The 22,438-nt window shown below is 41.2% G+C and overlaps 1 non-coding gene across 1 annotated transcript; it reads left to right on the top strand.

Moving 5' to 3' along the window:
• Positions 1-1,065: 1,065 nt before the first annotated feature.
• TRNAQ-CUG (transfer RNA glutamine (anticodon CUG)) lies at positions 1,066-1,137 on the top strand. Its single transcript has one exon. It is a non-coding gene; the product is annotated as a tRNA-Gln (tRNA).
• The last annotated feature ends 21,301 nt before the right edge of the window (positions 1,138-22,438 follow it).

Here is a 22,438-nt window from a genome sequence, read left to right as displayed (position 1 = left end):
ATACTGTAATTGTACAGTTCAGTGAAAATGTACATTTAAATAGGCTTTTCCTTCAGTTGGTAATTGATGCAGCGCTCTATTTAAGTAAGCAAGAACTAGCTTTTCGTGGTCATGACTAAACATTAAATTCAATAAATCGTGGTCACGTGCTGGACACTCCGCCAGTCACAGGTACGAGGTACGAGTACAAAACAACCAAAAACAACACGTAGTTCCTAAATCTTGACCTCCTCTGTGGTGTAGTGGTTAGTGTGATTAGCTGCCACCCCGGAGGCCCGGATTCGATTCCCGGCTCTGCCACGAAATTTGAAAATGGTACGAGGGCTGGAACGGGATCCACTCAGCCTCGGGAGATCAACTGAGTAGAGGAGGGCTCGATTCCCACCTCAGCCATCCTCGAAGTGGTTTTCCGTGGTTTCCCACTTCTCCTCCAGGCAAATGCCGGGATGGTACCTAACTTAAGGCCACGGCCGCTTCCTTCCCTCTTCCTTGTCTATCCCTTCCAATCCTCCCATCCCTCACCAAGGCCCCTGTTCAGCATAGCAGGTGAGGACGCCTGGGCGAGGTACTGGTCATCCTCCCCAGTTGTATCCCCCGACCCAGAGTCTGAAGCTCCAGGGCACTGTCCTTGAGGCGGTAGAGGTGGAATCCCTCGCTGAGTCCGAGGGAAAAGCCAACCCTTGAGGGTAAGCAGATAGCTCTTCACCATACTTTACTGCCACGAGCCGCCACTGGCGTCTAGTAGGAATAACGCAGGTAGTGAGGTCTTTCTTACTTTCTTAATCTGTTTACCCTCCAGGGTTGGTTTTTTCCCCTCGGTCTCAGCGAGGGATCCCACCTCTACAGTCTCAAGGGCAGTGTCCTGAGGTGTGAGACAATAATGAATACATCCCTTCACATAAATAAAACTGGACTTTATCCACATTTAGTGCCGACCCTATGTAATTGGGTAGAGAAGAAAGAATTCAACTAATAGGCATACTAGTTTCTTAATTCTCGGATGCTTTCGATCCATACATTATCTGGACACTGATAAGCCGTTATTAGGAACGTCCATGAGTGTTGGGTCCCATGGTGTAATGGTTAGCACTCTGGACTCTGAATCCAGCGATCCGAGTTCAAATCTCGGTGGGACATGAAATTTTAATTTCGAGGTACTACTAGTTTCTGTCTGCCTGCTGTAATTTTTTTGTTCTTTTGTTTTCAAAATCTTCCTCCACTTGGAGGCTGCCAAAGACAAAGAATACACAAACAATTTCGTTCAAAATTTAAATAAGTACCAGGACATTGCCCTTGAGGCGGTAGAGGTGGGATCCCTCGCTGTGTCCGAGGGAAAAGCCGACCCTGGAAGGTAAACAGATGATGATGATGATGATGAATAAAATAAGTAAATTATGTCTCAATCTGACGACTCTCAGTCTGGCGAGTATAGGTGGTGTCTGATTATCAAAAGAGAACCCCTGAGCGCTTTCAGCCCCCAGTCGATGAACTACTTGGTACTGATCTTAAAGGTCTTCACCAGTTCTGTCGTCTTCTTAGGGACTGTCCCTCTCGCGCCGATCATGAGACTCCTCAACTTCTATGTCGTCCAGTTCGTATTTGTTCTTATAATACGTCACTGTAGGCAGGTAGATAGACTACTTTTCTTGGTCCACTTCGTCTGGTTGGTTGGAGTGTGTTTCGAATCTTACTGTGGGGTCTAATATATATCCTTTCTTCCCTTTGATTGCGATCATATCAATCCTTCTCGTGCTGCCATTTACTCCGATGCCATGGACTTCCTCATGCACTTGATATCCTTTCCCGCGGAGCGCCTGTGCTATGGAAGACCTGATGTTGTGACGTCTAGTGTTTCGAAGAGCTTCGCCGAAGGCACAGGAACCCAAGACGTGAGGTAATGTTTCAGTCTCACTACATCTTCTGCAGCGGTTACCATCAAGGGACCTTCCTGGTACAGCTCTTATAGGTGCAACGTTACATGCCATTTTCAGCGCAGCTCTCCACTCCGTGCTAGAAAGGCCATCATGGTTTCTAACCCAGCGGTTTGCAGGAGGGAACTCCTTGTACAGACACTCTCCCTGACCTTTACTTCTCAGCTGGCACCATTTTTCAAATTCAGATTCTGTAGTTTGTTTCTGAGTTTCTTGGTGTCATACTCACCGTGTCTGTTCTTCATATCCTCAGTTTTACCATTTATGTTTAACTCAGTTAAACTGAGTTAAACATCTGTTAATTTCTTCGTCTAGGTTTCTGGTGGCTTCAATATATCGGTTCTCATCCCGTTTCAGAATGTTGCAGCTGTTTATATTCTGAATCAAGGCTTCCCAGCTTGCTCTAAAAACACCTAACCCTTTGTAGCGTTTATCTGAGTAAATCATAGAATCCGGAGTGTCAGTAGAAAGGGATAAGATCTCCTTTAGTGGAACACTGACAAGCATCTAGGCATCTTTCGATCGCTATTGCTGGCGAGATCGCATGGTGTAATGGTAAGAGCTCTAGGCTATGAATCCGGCGATCCGAGTTCAAATCACGGTGGGACGTGAATTGTTAATTTCGATATATTATTAGTTTCTTGCTGCTTGTTGTTTTAAGGGGCCTAACATTGAAGGTCATCGGCCCCTATGAGTTTCTTGATCCTTTCTTTCCATAGCCAAACATTATCGGAACACTGACGAGCGTGTATACTGAGAGTCAACTCAAGACCTTAGCGATCCCTTTGATGTTAGCCAGACTTCTGGTCAGTGACGGGACTTCCGCAGCGGTAAATAGTTCCTGTGTTTGCTGCTTGTTGCTGTAGTCAGGAGCTTTCTTCAGTTTGGTTAGATATTCTGGTGAACTGACTTGACCAATTACAAAGTTTTGCGCTGTAAAAATTTGGAAAATATTTCACAAGTTGCATGTTATACGGGTTCGTTACCAACTCTTACATTTCATACGTAGATGTCTGTAAATGGTAGTAGTATAATTGGATGGTTCGGCGGCCGCCACCGCCACTGGGCTCCCAGAGGCCTCCTCCGCCACAGCCAGAGGTCTCTTCCAGTGCTGCCAACTTAACCTAACTGGCGCGAAATTTGAATTGGTAAACAAAGCCATGTGCATTTTTTGACAGCCACGTGCTTTTTGACAGACAACAACGCATCGCTAACCTCACTGCTGCCATCTTGACGGGCCTAAACCTCAGTGGTACCAACTTAACCTCACAAGCGCGAGATTTGAATTTGTAAACAAATTCACGTGTTTTTTGACAGCCACATGCTTTTTGACAGACAACAACGTATCGCAAACCTCAGTGCAGCCATCTTGACGGACCTAAACCTTAGTGGTACCAACTTAACTTCACTAGCGCGTGATTTGAATTTGTAAACAAATCCACGTGCTTTTTGACAGCTGTCATCTGCCATCTTTAAACTACAGAGCACCGTGCTGCCCTCTTTATCGCAGTAGCTGCAAATTCGTCACCTGTCATTGGCAGTGCTGCCATCTTGGCGGGCCTAAACCTTAGTGCTACCAACTTAACCTCATTAGCGCGAGATTTGAATCGGTAAACAAATCCAGGTGCTTTTCTGACAGCTGTCATCCGCCATCTTCAATCTATAGAGCACGGTGCTGCCCTCTTTAGCTACTTACCTTTGAAATGTGGTGGCGGATAATTTGAAAAATGCTTTTTGACAGCAGCCATCTTTGAGCACCGTGCTGCCCTCTTCAGCTAGATACCTTTGAAATGTGGTGGCAGACAATTCCACGTGACAGCAGCCATCTTTGGGCACAGTGCTGCCCTCTTTGTGGTGGCGGGAAATTCCACGTGCTCTTGTTTGGAAACAAACTCACGTGCTTTTTTCTGACAGCTGTCACCGCCATCTTGCATCACAAACCTCAGTGCTGCACTCTTTAGCTAGATACCTTTGAAATGTGGTGGCGGCAATTTGAAAAATTCTACATTCTCTTGTTTGGAAACAAACCTATGCGCTTTTTTGACAGCTATTATCCGCCATCTTTAATCCAGAGAGCACCGTGCTGCCCTCTTTAGCTACTTACCTTTGAAATGTGGTGGCGGCAAATTCTACGCGCTCTTGTTTGGAAACAAACCCATGTGCTTATCTGACAGCTGTCATTCGCCATCTTTAATCCAGAGAGAACAGTGCTGCACTCTTTAGTTGAAATGTGGTGGCGGCAAATTCCACGAGCTCTTCTTTGGAAACATATTCTACGTGCACTTCAGCTGTCATCCACCATCTTTAATCAAGAGAGCACCGTGCTGCCCTCTTTGTGGTGGCGGATAATTTGAAAAATTATTTTTGACAAGCAGCCATCTTTAATCCAGAGAGAACAGTGCTGCCCTCTTTAGCTACTTACCTTTGAGGCGGTTAATTTGAAAAATTCTATTTGACAAGCCGCCATCTTTAATGAAAAGAGCATCGTGCTGCTATCTTGCGGGTAATTTTTACCTCACAGCTGTCATCCACAATCTTGCATTGCTAACCTTAGTGCTGCCCTCTTTAGCTACTTACCGTTGAGGCGGACTATTTGAAAAAAATCTATTTGACAAGCTGTCACCCGCCATCTTGCATCGCAAACCTCAGTGCTGCACTCTTTAGTTGAAATGTGGTAGCAGATAATTTGAAGAAATTCTTTTTTGACAAGCAGCCATCTTTAAACTACAGAAGACCGTGCTGCTATCTTTATCGTAGTAGCGAGCAATTTAAAATCTAGATGCTTTTTTCTAACGGCTGTCATCCGGCACCTTTAATCTAGAGAGCACCGTGCTGCCCTCTTTGTAGTGGTAGTAAATTCCACGTGCTTTACAAACCCACGTGCTTTTTTTGACAGCTGTCATCCGCAATCTTTAATCAAGAGAGCGCAGTGCCGCACTCTATGTAGTAGCGGATAATTTGAAAAATTCTTTTTGAAAAACAGCCATCTTTATTCAACACAGTTACCGCTATCTTACATCGCTTACCTCGGTGCTGCACTCTTTAGTTGAAATGTGGTGGCGGTAAATTCGAACAACTTTAATCATACATCGGGGAGCTAGAGTAAGCGCGTGCTGCAGTGATGACGTCATCATGCATGTTTAGACTTGTCCGTTTTCTTAAGAGTAAGTCGGTGTAAAGGAATGCAATAAGTATGCATCATAAAAACAAGAGTGTGCATGTGCTGCAGCGATGACGTTATTGTAGGTGCGCATGTTTAAACCCGTTCGTTGACTAAAAGCTTTAGTCTTCGAGAAACAGTGATAGAGAGTAGAGTGCAGACATGACGAAAACATTAATAGTTGATGTGCAGGGCTTTAAAGTAAACGGAAACAAATTTGTGTTTAAAGAGGTGGCTGTGTTAGATTGCAGTGTGTTGTGGGCACCAAAACTTGTTAGTTTAGTATTTAGCCCACCGTTCCCTTACTGTTTGCAAACAGATGAAGATAAAAAGCAGACTCAGTGGATTGAAAGCAATTTAGGTTTGAAGTGGGAAGAAAAAGGAATACCTTATCGTTTTCTACCTTTAATGATGAATGCACATTTGTCAAGAGCAGATCTTGTTCTTTTAAAGGGTTGTGAAAAGAAAGAATTGCTGCGTGATTTTCTACCATCATCGTGTGAAATTATCGACATGCATGAATTGGGGTGCCCATCATTTAAAGCTCTTCCGAAAGAGCATAGTAGAGAAACAAGTAAACAGTCTTTACAACATGTATGCATGCTCTTTGATTGGTTGTGTTGCAGTGCATGCCGGGAAGTGAACAACATATGTAAACGGCAGTGTCGAAATAACCTTAGTGTAAAAGAAACATATGTAGAGTGAAGACATCATGTCATTTCTAACAGATACTAAGTGTAAAGCAGTTGAAAAGGCGATCGTAAAGTTTTATGCATGCAAAAAGAAACTAAACACTTTTACTGAAGAAGAGTTAAATGCATTACCAAAGGCATTTTTGGTTAATGTAGCTGCGAATGCTGTAAAGAAGATTTGGGAAAAGGTGCCTAGTGAGTGGACTCAAGATCCTGTTTCGTCAGAACTTCAAACGTGTAGTTTACATCATGAACACGTGAGTTTAGGTAGAAGACCTTCTGTGAGACAGTGCCGAACATGTCAACTAATTAAACTGTATCACGGACCTAAAACTAACGAGTTGTCTTCGCTTATAAACACTTATCATGGCTGTGGAGAGAGTAAACAAGGAAAAGGTGAAGAAACGTGCTGGGAAAAAGATGAGGAAGCATGTTGGGCGTGGACTCATCAATAGAGTGATTGATCTTCTTTTCTTCGTGCTTCATCTCCCCTGCGGCCCTAGAACACGTTCGCCTGACACGTAGTTACATGCTGCCTGCATAGAGTATGTCGTGTAGCTGTTAAAATCTGCTTCGTAAAGTTATGCTGCGTGTGTGTGTGTGTTATTACCTAGTGCTTTAGCTGCTCAGAAGATAGCAGCACTTGTCGTTGTTGGTGCAATAAAACGAAAAGTGAGTGACAAAGACCGTAAAATAAACAAAGGATAAAAATGTATATATATATTCTAAAATAAATATGAATTGTCAAAACATATTACAGGTGTTGTTTAATCCTACAGCATGTCCTAGTGAATTAGAAGAAAGGAAACGTAGAGGATTAAAAGAAAACACACATAAGACTTAAAGTACATCCTCTTTATTAATCCATGAATTAAAGCTGTTATTAACACCAAGCCATTTAACACACAGTTTATTGCCACGACGTCGAATAACACGTTCAACTAAATAGTGATCAGGATATTTTGTTTTCTGCAGTTCTTCGATGTAGAATCCTCCTTCAATAGGCTGTACTCTGAGATCGCGAAGTAAATACGTAACTGGATTAGTAAGCTTAACACTTCTGATTTGGAAAATTTCAGTGCTCCAGTTAAGTGTGTATACTTTTGCAAAGAAAGTCTTGTGTTTGCTGATGCGAACAAAATCACCTTCTTTAAAGCGATGGCGACGTGGATCAGCTGTTTTAATTACAAGATGAATAGCATTTATACGAGGTGTATTCTTTGTAACAAGACGTGGCTTTGTTCCGATAGTGCGATGAGGTGTATCGTTATAGGTAGATAAAAGTCTAGGTAGCAGATCAATCCAACGATATGAACCTTGCGCTGTAAATTCTCGCCACATCATTGTTTTGAGTGTACGATTAAAGCGTTCTACAACACTTGCCTTGAGTTTGCTGAACGTAGAGTAGTGTTGAATGCCAAGTAACTTGAGGTAAGAAGAAAAATCCTTGTTGTAAAACTCTTTACCTTGAACAGTTTGAAGAAGCCTTGGGCAGCGTTTCGATTCTTCAACAATATGTTTAAATGCTTCTTTAACTTGAGCTGCTGTTTTAGAACGCACGGGTTGTGCAAAAGCAAACTTCGAGTACACATCGATAACAGTAAGTAGATACTTATACCCCTTATTACTAGAGGCATATGGAATCATTTCTACTAAGTCTGCTTGCTAGAGATCATCTTTTCCTCGTGTAATAACGCGTCTGCGACAGTAGGTGCGACGTGCTGGTTTATGTAACTCATGTGCGATGTTTACCTTTACAGGTGAGATCTTCTCTTGACGAGCCATTACAAAATAATACCGGCATAACGTAGTTCTCTTCCTATTTCTAGAATTTCTGATCCGTGACCAGTGTGACCAGCCTCTTGCGATGCTCTTAAAAGTTGTAATCGTTCAACGAGTAAGTTTGGGTCATTCCAGTATCTTACATCCGCATACGGCAACAAAGGCTTGTAGATAACATCAAGACTACGTGCAGTCGGAAACAGCTTAGAAATAAACTCACGATACTTGTAACTCTTATTCGCATGTACAGCTTCTGTTCTCTTGTAATTACGTCGTGTTGCGTCAGTAGCAAAACGTATTGCTTTATATTTTTTAAGATCATCTTGTAAAATTATATCCTTGTCAGGTATTCGTGAGAAAAGAAGTTCTAAGAGTCCTTTCGTAGGTTTATAGGTAACACCTTTTACAATGAGTTTGTTGTTATTAATCTTAACATTTGAATTTCCTATCCGGAAACAGTCATCTTCGTAGCGAATACCGTAGGTAGTGTCAGTTTGTCCTGTAAAAGGTTTTTCTATATAAGGTGCAAAGAGAGATCCATAGGTACCTTGAATAAAAGTTCTAAACTGATTGCGATACTCTGGTGTAATCATAACCTCAGACAAAGATGGTAGATTTTGCGTCGATGTAGTAGGTGTTTCAGCAATAACATCTGTAGTTAAAAACTCAACACGCTTTGATGGTGATGTATAATTAAGTTGTTCTTCTTCTCCTTCCTTATCTTCCCCTTCCTCTTCTTGATCTACATCCTGCTTCTTCCTCAATTCCTTATCTTGTTCATGCTTTTCTTCTTCTTCTTCTTCTTCTTCTTCTTCTTCTTCTTCATGCTTCTCTTTATGATATGATGTTTGCATTAAGCAAAACTTGAAGTAGACTGCGGTAATGAAGTAGAATTAAAAATTTCTTTGAGTGGTGTACTTAGTTGTGTTTTTAAAAATAAATCCGTGTCTGCTTGAATACGTTTAAGCTCTTTAAATTTCCGTCGAATATTGTTTCGAGCTTGGATGATATGTTTTGTGATCTCCTTGCTAGATGTTAATATGATGATGGTTTTTAATCAAGTAGTTACTGTAATTCTGTGTTAATGCATATAAAATGATCGAAACCCATGCGATATCGTCCATGCTGTACATCACTTTCTTTATCAATAACTAAAAAGCTGTAACGGTGTAATGACCAACATTTAGCACACATACGTTTAAAGTCATCGAATGTCATATCAGTGTTAACATGATCGTTATACACATGTCGCATGTTGCGCTCATCTTGCCGAAAAAGCACAATAACATTTGCGTTGTCGCGTATCAACTGCTTAGGCACACGAGAATAGGCTTGGAACAAATAGATGCAATCAACATATTTATGCCGACCCATACTAAAAAATGCACGAATAACGTTTTGCTGTTCTGTTGCGACATCATCAAAGGTCATAAGAGAATTAGGAAGCACATCGTCTGGTGATGGTACTTGCTCATGCGAATTAAATTTAAAATATCTTATTCCATCTTTAACTAGATCGTGCATTACAGTTTGTAGAATAGTATATAGCGGCTGATAGACTTTGCGAAAACGTGAATATTCTCGAAGCGTACACCATTTACAGAAGTAATAAGTGTGAGTAAAAGATTTGTTTTCCCGCATCCCGACGGACCTGATATAATACATCGAACAGTAAAAGGAAACAACGTTCCATGACGTTTTCTTGTAGTTGTACTAGAACTAGGTAAGAGATGTGGTACAATGTCGGTAACAGGTAGAGTGTCTTGCTGCTTTATAATCTTCATGATAACTGAATCATAAAGTGCGTATATATATTAAACGAAACAAGATTCAACGGTTAGTTTATGATTTGCTCTTGACTAGTAAAGTCGTGTACACCATGGTGAAACAACGATATCCAAACGACATGAAGAAGAAGAAGTAAAAACTGTTGGATGGAAAGATGTTATAAAGGCTACGCAAAAAGCTATTCGAGGGGAATACAATCCTCGTGTAGCTATTACTAAGGCATTACGCGCAGCAAGAGCGAGAATTTCTCCAAAGTGCAGAACAATATTTAGTAAAAGTGCACGTATTATTCCTGTACCAAAACGAGGAGGATTTCTTCCTGCGCTGTTTGCTGGCTTAGCAGCTTTAGGGTCATTGCTAGGTGGTGCTAGTGCTGTAGCGAGAACTGTCAAAGCTGTAGAAGAAGCGAAACAACAGTTGAAAGAGTGTGAACGTCATAACAAGACGATGGAGGCAATTGCGTTACGAGGCAAAGGTGTGAACATGAAGCTAGCGCCATACAAGAAAGGGCTTGGTATCTACATTTCTCCAAAAAACGTCTACTGAATGCACTGCCACATCTAGCTCTAACGCATGATGAAGTTTTTACGTTTGCTAAACAACTAGGAATTCATTATTTTCGAGGAGTGTATATGCGCGATCAACTACCAGCGGGCCCACGTGAACGTGAAAGGGCCGTAATTAACTTGGACGACAGTCGTGGACCTGGAACTCATTACGTTGCTTATGTAAAACGTAAATCTAAAGTATGGTATTTTGATAGCTATGGAGAATTACCTCCTCCTTTTGAGCTCATACGTTATTTCGGAAGCAGTGCAGACATTGTTTACAATAAAAACCGTGTGCAAAACTTTAATACACGCATGTGCGGACGATTATGTCTTATGTTCTTATATCAAACCCAGACAGTAGAGAAAGTGCATTAGTGTCTACGTGATGACGAACAGTGAAAGAACGTTTGCTGTACGTGGAGAAGGACCTGAAACAACCGTCTATTTTAATCCACCAATCGAACTTGGCTATCAGCCGCATGGTCTTGGACTAGTATCGTTTGAAAGCTACAATAAAATACATAATGTGCGTGATGGTGTAAACAAGTTCTATTACGATGAGTATGTGCTAACACTACCCTCAGGTAGTTATACAGTAGACGATATTCACGACTGTATTGAAAGTACGTTAATTGATCAGTTTGGGGAAGATAGTTTTAGTAATCATAATTACAAGTTCTCAATCACTATAAGCAACATTACACATAAATGTGTTATTGAATCAACATTTAAGATTGACTTCAAATCACAACCTGATTCGATTGGACCACTGCTTGGATTTTCATCGAGGGAGCTCCTACCGAACGTACGTTACGAGTCTGATCAACCTATAAAACTCTTCGATGATTATAATGTGAACATTACTTGTAATATTATTACAGACTTGAATAGTAATCTACAACCTTCGCACGTCCTGCACGACTTTATTGTTACAGAGGAACGTGGATATACTATTTGTGAGAAACCAGCAGTAGCTCTTTATCACCCTGTGTCTGTAAAACACATTAGCAACATTACTCTTAGACTTGTAAATAAACATAATCAGCTTATTCATTTAGATCAGCACGCGTACGTAGCTTACAAACTACATCTTAAACCAGTATGAAAACAATCTATAAAACACCGTGTACATTCCGAAGACATACTACATGTGTGCAGAGACTCATCGAGTTAACAGATACCCAAAAGCAGATACTCCAAGATTTAGGATATACACTACTACAACAGAATGGAAGAAATGCTAGACATTACGAATACAGTAGAAAGTCGTGAAGGTGTAGTACGAAGTGAGCTTCATTCCTATCAACCTTTTACGTTTGGATTAAATAACAATGATTAAATTCATTTTATTATTAATCAGCAAGATGTATACACCTTACCACACGAAAGCTACCTCTATATTGAAGGACGACTAGAAAAGTCGGATGAAAGTGGACCAAGCACTTCACAACTAAACAACCATGCTCTAGCTTTTCTCTTTTCTGAAGCGCGATATGAAGTAAATAATGTTGAAATAGATCGAACGAAGAATGTTGGTATTACAAGTGCAATGAAACTCTACCCTTCTTTCTGTGATGAAGAAATTAATCTTTTGTGGGTGGCTGGATGGTGTCCAAAAGCTACTAACGATTGGATGATTAATGAGGATGGAACTTTTACGGGTATGTTATCACTGAAACATATTTTGGATTCGCAGAAGACTTTACACGTATTATAATAAACGCAAAACAAGAGCTTATTCTAATCCGTGATCGAAGTGATTACAATTCTCTTAAAGCAGTAGAAACACCAGTAGAATCGAAAAAAACACTGCATCGTATACTGTGGAGGATTCCACATGTAACCTTATCTGATCGTGAAAAACTTCGATTGCTCAAGATTGTAGAAAATGATACACCATTACCTATACGTTTTAGAAGTTGGGAGCTGCATGAATATCCTGTGATACCACCTACAAACAAGCATAGCTGGGCTGTTAAAACATCACGTTTTACTGGAAGCCCTTGTACATTATTTTTGGATGACAAACTAATCGTAAATTCAATCACGAAAAAGATAGCTCACTGTTTGATCACTGCAAATTAAGACACGTTAGACTATATCTCAACGGAATTACGTATCCCTACGAAAACATAGACATTAACTTTGAGAAAAATAAGTTTGGGATGCTCTATGACATGTTTTGTAAATTTCAATCATCGTATTATCAGAAAGAAGATCGTCCGCTATTTACACCTCAAGAATTTCAAAATAAAGCACCGATTGTAGTTATAGACTGCTCTTATCATGAAGAATCTATAAAAGAATCTCCAGTTGATATTCGTTTAGAATTTGAAACATCTGGAAACATTCCTGCTAACACAGCAGCCTATTGTCTTATTATTCATATGAGTGATGTTACCTACCATCCGCTAACGAATATTCTTACGAGACTATAAATAAGAATAGCTCTTTATCATTTTCATTAGTGTGTGCTTCGACATCGTACGCTATGGAACAAAACTCCAAATGTGCATGCTGTTTGCATGCTCATACGCAACATCTTATTTATCTTACACGAGTGAGTGAGGCTGTTAAGATGTTCTATAAACATAGATCGTCGATGCCGAAACATCTTATTCAATACTTACCACCAAGATTTTTATCTACGTACGCTGCCTCTTACGTACATAATTTTGTGGGCATCCTTCCTCTACACAGTAAGATGTCGTTCGAAGTAGCTCTATGCAGAACTTATCAACGACATTACAAGCATCGAGGAGAAAATGGTGATGATGATTGGGATGGACCAAATCCGAGGATTGAACACTGTACACAGTGTATGAATGAAATTTCTCTAGTACCTCTTGATGATGATGATGATTCCGAAAAGGAATAACAACAAGGTAAGAAATATATGATCTTCTCTGTAAAGCATAACATACTTAGTATAATATATTTCTAAATGTTTTGTTTAATTTGAATGTTGCAGGAGGCATTTCAGAAGCATACGTTGCTAAGAAGCATACCAACCTTGTCATCAGCAAAAACGAACACTGTTGTAGTACATTTGTAAATAAATATTTGATCGCATTCAAAAATGTTGTACTTATTGCATTGCTTTACACCGACTTACTCTTAAGAAAAACGATCAGGTCTAAACATGCACAATCACGTCATCACTGCAGCACGTGCTTACTCTAGCTTTCCCGATGCATGTTTAAACTGGTTCGAATTTACCGCCACCACATTCCTTTACACCGACTTACTCTTAAGAAAACGGACAAGTCTAAACATGCATGATGACGTCATCACTGCAGCACGTGCTTACTCTAGCTCCCCCGATGTATGATTAATTAAACTTGTTCGAATTTACCGCCACCACATTTCAACTAAAGAGTGCAGCACCGACGTAGGCGATGTAAGATAGCGGTAACTGTGTTGAATAAAGATGGCTGTTTGTCAAAAAGAATTTTTCAAATTATCCGGTACTACATAGAGTGCGGCACTGCGCTCTCTTGATTAAAGATGGCGGATGACAGCTGTCAAAAAAGCACGTAGGTTTGTAAAGCACGTGGAATTTACTACCACTACAAAGAGGGCAGCACGGTGCTCTCTAGATTAAAGATGGCGGATGACAGCTGTTAGAAAAAAGCATCTAGATTTTAAATTGCTCGCTACTACGATAAAGATAGCAGCACGGTGTTCTGTAGTTTAAAGATGGCTGCTTGTCAAAAAATATTTTTTTCAAATTATCCGCTAGCACATTTCAACTAAAGAGTGCAGCACTGAGGTTTGCGATGCAAGATGGCGGGTGACAGCTTGTCAAATGGATTTTTTTTTTAAATAGTCCGCCTCAAAGGTAAGTAGCTAAAGAGGGCAGCACTAAGGTTAGCAATGCAAGATGGTGGATGACAGCTGTGAGGTAAAAATTACCCGCAAGATAGCAGCACGATGCTCTTTTCATTAAAGATGGCGGCTTGTCAAATAGAATTTTTCAAATTAACCGCCTCAAAGGTAAGTAGCTAAAGAGGGCAGCACTGTTCTCTCTGGATTAAAGATGGCTGCTTGTCAAAAAGAATTTTTCAAATTATCCGCCACCACAAAGAGGGCAGCACGGTGCTCTCTTGATTAAAGATGGTGGATGACAGCTGAAGAGCAAGTAGAATTTGTTTCCAAACAAGAGCACGTGGAATTTGCCGCCACCACATTTCAACTAAAGAGTGCAGCACTGTTCTCTCTGGATTAAAGATGGCGGATGACAGCTGTCAGAAAAGCACATGGGTTTGTTTCCAAACAAGAGCGCGTAGAATTTGCCGCCACCACATTTCAAAGGTAAGTAGCTAAAGAGGGCAGCACGGTGCTCTCTGGATTAAAGATGGCGGATGATAGCTGTCAAAAAAGCGCATAGGTTTGTTTCCAAACAAGAGAATGTAGAATTTTTCAAATTGCCGCCACCACATTTCAAAGGTATCTAGCTAAAGAGTGCAGCACTGAGGTTTGTGATGCAAGATGGCGGATGACAGCTGTCAGAAAAAAGCACGTGAGTTTGTTTCCAAACAAGAGCACGTGGAATTTCCCGCCACCACAAAGAGGGCAGCACTGTGCTCAAAGATGGCTGCTGTCACGTGGAATTGTCTGCCACCACATTTCAAAGGTATCTAGCTAAAGAGGGCAGCACGGTGCTCAAAGATGGCTGCTGTTAAAAAGCATTTTTCAAATTATCCGCCACCACATTTCAAAGGTAAGTAGCTAAAGAGGGCAGCACCGTGCTCTATAGATTGAAGATGGCGGATGACAGCTGTCAGAAAAGCACCTGGATTTGTTTACCGATTCAAATCTCGCGCTAGTGAGGTTAAGTTGGTAGCACTAAGGTTTAGGCCCGCCAAGATGGCAGCACTGCCGATGACAGGTGACGAATTTGCAGCTACTGCGATAAAGAGGGCAGCACGGTGCTCTGTAGTTTAAAGATGGCAGATGACAGCTGTCAAAAAGCACGTGGATTTGTTTACAAATTCAAATCACGCGCTAGTGAGGTTAAGTTGGTACCACTAAGGTTTAGGTCCGTCAAGATGGCTGCACTGAGGTTTGCGATACGTTGTTGTCGTCAAAAAGCACGTGGCTGTCAAAAAAATCACGTGGATTTGTTTACAAATTCAAATCTCGCGCTTGTGAGGTTAAGTTGGTGCCACTGAGGTTTAGGCCCGTCAAGATGGCAGCAGTGACGTTAGCATGCGTTGTTGTCTGTCAAAAAGCACGTGGCTGTCAAAAAAATGCACGTGGCTTTGTTTACCAATTCCAATTTCGCGCTAGTTAAGTTGGCAGCCCTGGAAGAGGCCTCTGGCTGTGGCGGTGGTGGAGGAGGCCTCTGGGAGCCCGGTGGCGGTGGCGGCCGCCGAACCATCCAATTATACTACTAATGGTTATTGTTCTCGGTGGTGTATGTAGCAAAATAAATAATTATTTAACATGAGTTTGATATCTTATTGCCCTGTGTACTTTTAAGCTTTGTTCGGATTCATTCCATTGCTGTTTAGTTCGCATAATTGTTATGGCGTTGAAGATGGATCGATGAAAACTGTTGGCAGTATTGGCTGCAATAGCATGCTCAATATTCATAATGGCTGCCAGCCGTGAGCAACACGTGGGTGATGCTGTGACGCTTGAGTCAAAAGTGTCAATGAAATACTTTAACGCTAATAAAAGTGGGATGAGGGATAAAGTAGGATATCTTAAAAATTGTTATGAACGTTCGCAGTAGCCTAGGAGGTGAGGATCCGCTGTGGACTGTGGAAAAAGTGGTGAAATATAAAACGCGCAGCTGAGCGGCGTTTCTACGTACAGTGTTTACACGGCTCACGTGGAATTTAAAGGAATTCGTGTTTTCTAGTGGTACCATATCTTATATGCTGGCCTGTTGTTGTTTATATATATCGCGAGTGTTTATGATGATAGGACGGCCCCGTGGTGTAGGGGTAGCGTGCATGCCTCTTACCGGGAGGCCCCGGGTTCGATTCCCTGCCAGGTCAGGGATTTTTACCTGGACCTGAGGGCTGATTCGAGATCCACTCAGCCTACGTGATTAGAATTGAGGATCTATCTGACGGTGAGGTAGTGGCCCCGGTCTAGAAAGCCAAGAATAACGGACTAGAGGACTTGTTGTGCTGACCACACGACACCTAGTAATCTGCAGGCCTTCTGGCTGAGCAGCGGTCGCTTGGTAGGCTAAGGCCCTTCATGGGCTGCAGCGCCATGGGGTTATGGGGGGGGTCTGACGATACGTCTCCCTAAAGTCGCTGAACAATCAAGGCGATAAGAAAAGTGAAACAAAACGTAACTCAGCTAAGCTGAATGCCAGATTTATGTGACAGAAAATGTTTGTTCGTTTGATTGTTCGTCAGTACGCCTATGTGTCAGCTCAGTTCGAACCATGCACTCGTCTTAAGTAAAACAGGACCGGGCGAATTGGCCGTGCGATGTTATGATTCATTAATTAATTCATTTAAAGGGACAAGCATTTGCATCTCTAACCACAAAACATAATATTTAACTTAGACAGACCTGTAATTGTCGTCGTTTTGGCGTGGCTTTATCTCGGCTCCATCTTGTGCCAGCCACCTCCAATTTAGCCCTTCATAACTGCAGGACACATTCTTTACTTAAATTATTATCTTATAAATACGCAGGTTCTAAACTTGATTTGAAGCAACACAAATAACAAATTGTTTTATATCTATAAAACACTTTATCATAAAGTTTTCTGTGTCTTTGTACAACAGAACCACCCCGCTTCACGTCGAGAACTCAACTAATGCAGTTTGCGGAATCTTTACAACTCCTTCCGATCCAGATGTTTCACATGTGTGATTGACCATGAGATACAAAGCTTATCTTCTTAATGTTGCCTGACGTAGGTTCACACTCTCGGGACATAGAATGACGACTGACGCTCCTGGTTGAAAAGGGGTTATTTACGCCTTTTCTAGGGACGCTATGCTTGCCGTTATCTATTGTGGTGCAAACATTCCAATTGACGACCACTGGACAGATTTCTTCTAGACTCACTCGTGAAATTTCACCTAATTTTCCAGTCACGATGGTGTTGTTTGCTCATTTTCCCTATTTCTTTAACAGGCGTAATAATTAATTTCGTGCAGGAGAATTCCCCCGCATTTTGACTGCATGTCGTTGACACGTGTCACTACTCTGCCAGTATGGATGCCAACTTCTCCCCAGGCCTAATTAAATACATTTCTACCCTGTGGACTTTAGCTTCACCAGATATTTCCCTAAATTCTTAAATACTTATTTCTTTGTTACTGACAATGCCGAAATCTCTCGCAATGAGGGTTATTATCCAGAATTTCATTATTAATTACCCGAGGTCTTCCGAGATGTTCCGAACTCGTTTGAATGTTTGGTGGCTCGCTTCCCACAGTAAGTTGCCACGCCACAGTACGCTAGATGAGCTTGGAATAAAAATATGGTTGCATTTCATCTTGTAGCTGCAATTTGTTTAGCAAGGTATAATTATGGGTTTAGTACCAGTGTACCATTTCTCCAAATCAGTGCACAAGTGGCTGATAACCCTGTGGCAAATGATGTTGCTCGCCACTGGACAGGACGTACGTACCGGTATTTGATTTTTTCACTACACTTTAGCGTGCTTCGTCTCTTCCGCTATCACTCATTTTCGCTAGATGGTATTACCACTGCAATTACTACAAAGTTTAACCCATCTACGATAGGTACACAACAGTTTGTACCGAGCGCGCTTACTGCACGGTTTAGGTCACGTAGCTGTGACCCTGCATAGGAAAGATGGTGGGTTCGAACCACACTATTGACAGTCCTGAAGATGTTTCCGTTTCCGTTGTTTTCAATTTTCACACCAGGCAAATGCTGAGGCTTTACCTTAATTAAGGCCAAAGTGGCTCCCTTCCCAGACCTAGCAGTGTTCTCCCACCGTCGCCATAATACCTGTGTAAGTCGATGCAACGCCGACGTAAAACCAATATTTAAAAAATTAAACAGCAACATCCAATATACACTAAATACTGAATAACAGTGGTGCTATTGATCAACAGTGTCAACTCCTTTTCGTAAGTAATAAGAAAATTGATTTCACTGTTTCGTTGTTGATTAAGCTATCTTTATAAATTATAGTAGTGAACACAGCACTTGCGCTTAATTTTGGCATATATGAACCAATTGCTGTATCTTCAAAATGATCATAATTATAAGATCCAAATGTCATGTCCCCGAGTGTTTATGTTCTTGTTTCTTTTTTAAGAGTATCAGCAATGGTAGGTTTGTGATTCAATGGGACAGGAGTGAAACCGTTGTCCTTGATCATAATTATGTTCGTGCCGTTAATCGTTGCCGTGTATGATCACTTTTATCACGCTATTAGTGTAGCTGTGTAGAGTACGGCATTTAACATGTCGTACGTTGTTGGTGGTGATTATTATTTAAAGGAGAAATCCAATCCTCTTAACAGAAACATGTCCGATTCGTTCGGTTCAGAGGGTCCTGAGTTCTATTCCCGGCCGGGTCGGGGATTTTAACCTTAATTGGTTAAATCCTATGGCTCGGGGGCTGGCTGTTTGTGCTGTCCCTAACATCCCTGCAACTCACACATCACGCATGACACTATCCTCCACCACAATAACACGCAGTTACCTACACATGGCGGATGCCACCCACCCTCATCGGAGGGTCTGCCTTACAAGGGCTGCACTCGGCTAGAAATAGCCACACGAAATTATTATTACCATTACAGAAATATGGAAGAGTTCTGACCATTCAAAGAATGAGGGTATCGGATAAAAGGGGAGAGTCACGAGGGGCGTGCAAACCTAATACCATCGGTATCGGAAGAGAAACATAGTTGACCAAGGAAGGTCAGATAGGAACGATTAAAGCGAGGAATCGTGGTGGTGTTGGTAATTGGTTTAAGATGAAGTTCAACTGGGCAACCATCCTCTGTTAACATTAATCACAAAGCCCGTCTTGTGGTCGTTGTCTTCAAGGCGTCAAGTCTGCATGGCTCCCATTTTTAGTAACAATGCTGAATATATTAGGGTTGAAAAGATTTCGGAACTTATAGTAAAAGGGTTGTAAGAAAATGTGAATAGGATAATAGAGAAGAGTAGTTGTAACGGTTCAAATCCCGTTACAAGATGATATCTGTATTTTTATTATTTTATGATTTTATCTGTATTATTATTATTATTATTATTATTATTATTATTATTATTATTATTATTATTATGATTATTATTACGGAGTTATTGTGGATGTGCAGAGGTGAAAGAAGGTGCTGGGATGAACAGGTCTCAACTTACGAAATTAAAGTTAATTTAAAATTCAACAAGGTTATATTTTCTTTTCGAGATCAAGAAATAACAAATACAACAGGAACTTAGCAACAAAGTAAGAATGTACAATTACAGTTTATTAATGTATTTTGGGCTTCGAGTTCCAGAAACACAATCCCTGAGCAATGAGCCCAACTTTACTTATACATAAGGTTTAACAAAGGGGCAGAAAACCCCAATCATGCCCAGGAGCACTCGCTCCCTATTACTCAGAAAAGCCTGCTCGAGGCACACAGAAACCAAATTTCAAAAAGAGCAATCCGCTCTCAAAGTTCAAGCCTATCAAAGGCCACACCAAACTCCACCTTCAAGCTGACCTCCAAGCACATGAAAACAGGGGTAAAAATACCCAACTTACCGAGGCCTATTAAGTAAAGAAACAGGTCAATTACACGGCCTCCAAAATACCAACTTGAGGGGAGGCGAAACTGCACTCCTAATACATTTATTTAAAACCTATTTGGCACTAGGCCGCTTATGCAAGGGCTAATCCCATACTAAAGAGGTGACTTATATCAGAAAATTATTTATATTACATTAGGAAGAAACGGTTGTGAAAATAAGTTCACCTCAAAGCAATAGGAGAGGGAGCTCGAGAGGGTTAAGCACTCTCTATCCCCAATATGTAGTTTAAAGAGATAGGAACTATACCAAGTGTCTTTTACATTTTAGAGGAAGGTTACATGGTAAAAGGGTATCGAACCTGCCCCGAGAGTTAAACTGCTGAGCTAGCAAGAAGAAAAGTTATTAAAAGGTCATTACCTTATAGATGAACCGCTGCCCGAAGAAAGAGGCGCTTCCCGTCCCCTGCTACATAATTTACACAATGATAGATGTTACTGAAGTGGCGAGGAGACCAGAAAATCAGCAGTTTATATAAACTCGCGGAAGATTCGAGACGTTTCATGAATGATTACAATCCGCCCACAAAATTTTATTGGTTACCGAACACAGTTACAGAGTAGGTTGGGGAAGAAAGCCCCGATTGGTCAAAAATTACTTTAAGAAATTCGGGATTGGCTAATTTCAAAACTGGCGGAACGAACGGATTAACATTGCCAACTCAAACAATGATAGAAAGAAATTTAACCAAGAGCAAACTTATGACTACAAAATTTCTTCAAAGAAAGGTTCCTTCACTTTGCAGTAGGGTGCACAATTGTAGTTCTTAAGTGGTGCCATCTAGAAGAGAATGTTCACACTTATTGCTACAGAGAAAACAAATATAAATCGAAAAAGACACAGTTCAGAACACTTCAAAATTTACAATAGCGACATCTTCTGAGAAACTTTAGAATTAACATGGTTGTTAAAGTTCAGGCTTCCTCCAGTAGAGGAATTTCAACAGGCGCAAGTTTTGAATTAACGGCGTGGAGGTGTACCGCGCGGTACAACTATTATTATTATTATTATTATTATTATTATTATTATTATTATTATTATTATTATTATTATTATTATGTCAGTATTATTATTATTTTATCTGTGATATCATTACTATTATTGTAATTATCATTTTTATTCAATTCGATTATGCAATGCTTGTCGCTTGCATAATTGTAGTCAACTGTATGCATATATACGTATGTGTAGAATAACACTCAAGATATGTACAGTGAGAATTGTTATATATCAGATGTTGGATGTGACATTGCTATATTGTGCAATATTGCTGACATTTCTGTCAAGTCATCGCTACGTCATGGCTACGTCATCGTGAGCTTTTAGCAATGCGCTCAGAGACTCAGCCGCCCCAGGGGATTTCACCATTACATGCAACAGTTTGAGGCGGGTGGGAGTAAATTATTATTTCTGGAGATTACGTAGGTGTGTCAACCAATGGTTATAAATACGAGGACCAGCGCCTTATAGCGTCCACGGGAAGGAGAGGCCTCAGTCGGTCATAAGTCATTATTTAAACGGAAGCAGTACAGTGAAGAAGTCAAAAGAATAAGTGAACAGTCATTAGTTAAACGGAAGCTGAACAGTGAAGAAGTCTACGAGATGAAGAGGCCTCAGTCGGTCAGTCAACGAGTGTGAACGAGAGATGGAGAAGACTCAGTGAGCCATTAATCATTGGTCATTGGGAGAGTGAGGCCAAAGTTGGTCGTTTACTTAGTTGAAGACACGGACGCAAGGGCTTACCATGGAGTCAGAGAGGGATTCCACCTGCCATGAGGTAATACCATATTGACTTACAAAGAAGTCAGATGATATGGAGAAGAAGCAGTCACAAGGATGTATCACCAAGTTAGGCGTGACACATCTACAGTAAACACCAGATCAAAGGATTACGTCGTAATTACACTCAAAGTGTTGAAGGTACAGTCAAGTGAATCAGTGAGGGAAATATTTCGTATAAATTGTTAAATGTCCGGTCAAGAAGAATTCAAATTCATGCCTAGTTTCTTTCAGTTGCAATGTCATAATTTCATATTTTCATCTGTTTTATCGCAACAAGACTCACTATTTTTTATATATTATTTCATCATCATCATCATCATCTGTTTACCCTCCAGGTTCGGCTTTTCCCTCGGACTCAGCGAGGGACCCCACCTCTACCGCCACAAGGGCAGTGTCCTGGAGCTTCAGACTCTTGGTCGGGGGATACAACTGGGGAGTATGACCAGTACCTCGCCCAGGCGGCCTCACCTGCTATGGTGAACAGGGGCCTTGTAAGGAGATGGAAAGATTGGAAGGGATAGGCAAGGATGAGGGAAGGAAGCGGCCGTGGCCTTAAGTTAGGTACCATCCCGGCATTCGCCTGGAGGTGAAGTGGGAAACCACGGAAAACCACTTCGAGGATGGCTAAGGTGGAAATCGAACCCACCTCTACTCAGTTGACCTCCCGAGGCTGAGTGGACCCCGTTCCAGCCCTCGTACCACTTTTCAAATTTCGTGGCAGAGCCGGGAATCGAACCCGGACCTCCGGGGGTGGCAGCTAATCACGCTAACCACTACACCACAGAGGCGGCTATATATTATTTAAAGAATATATTTTGTTCTATCGAACGAATTCATAGTTTTATTTCAATGACAGTAAAATATCTTAACCTCAAAATTAATGGGGAAACCGAACGCCAATCTCCTTTTCCCAGAACTTATATGGTATGTTGTCAAAAGTAAGCTTATTACCCCACACCCTAGAGATAGTCAAGATTCTCATTCTATTATT

The sequence above is a fragment of the Anabrus simplex genome, chromosome 1 (genome assembly GCF_040414725.1).
Source record: "Anabrus simplex isolate iqAnaSimp1 chromosome 1, ASM4041472v1, whole genome shotgun sequence".
In the NCBI taxonomy this organism is placed as follows: domain Eukaryota; kingdom Metazoa; phylum Arthropoda; class Insecta; order Orthoptera; family Tettigoniidae; genus Anabrus; species Anabrus simplex.
Note: the sequence above shows the minus strand (reverse complement) of the source record. Positions and strands in the feature narration are given on the sequence as shown.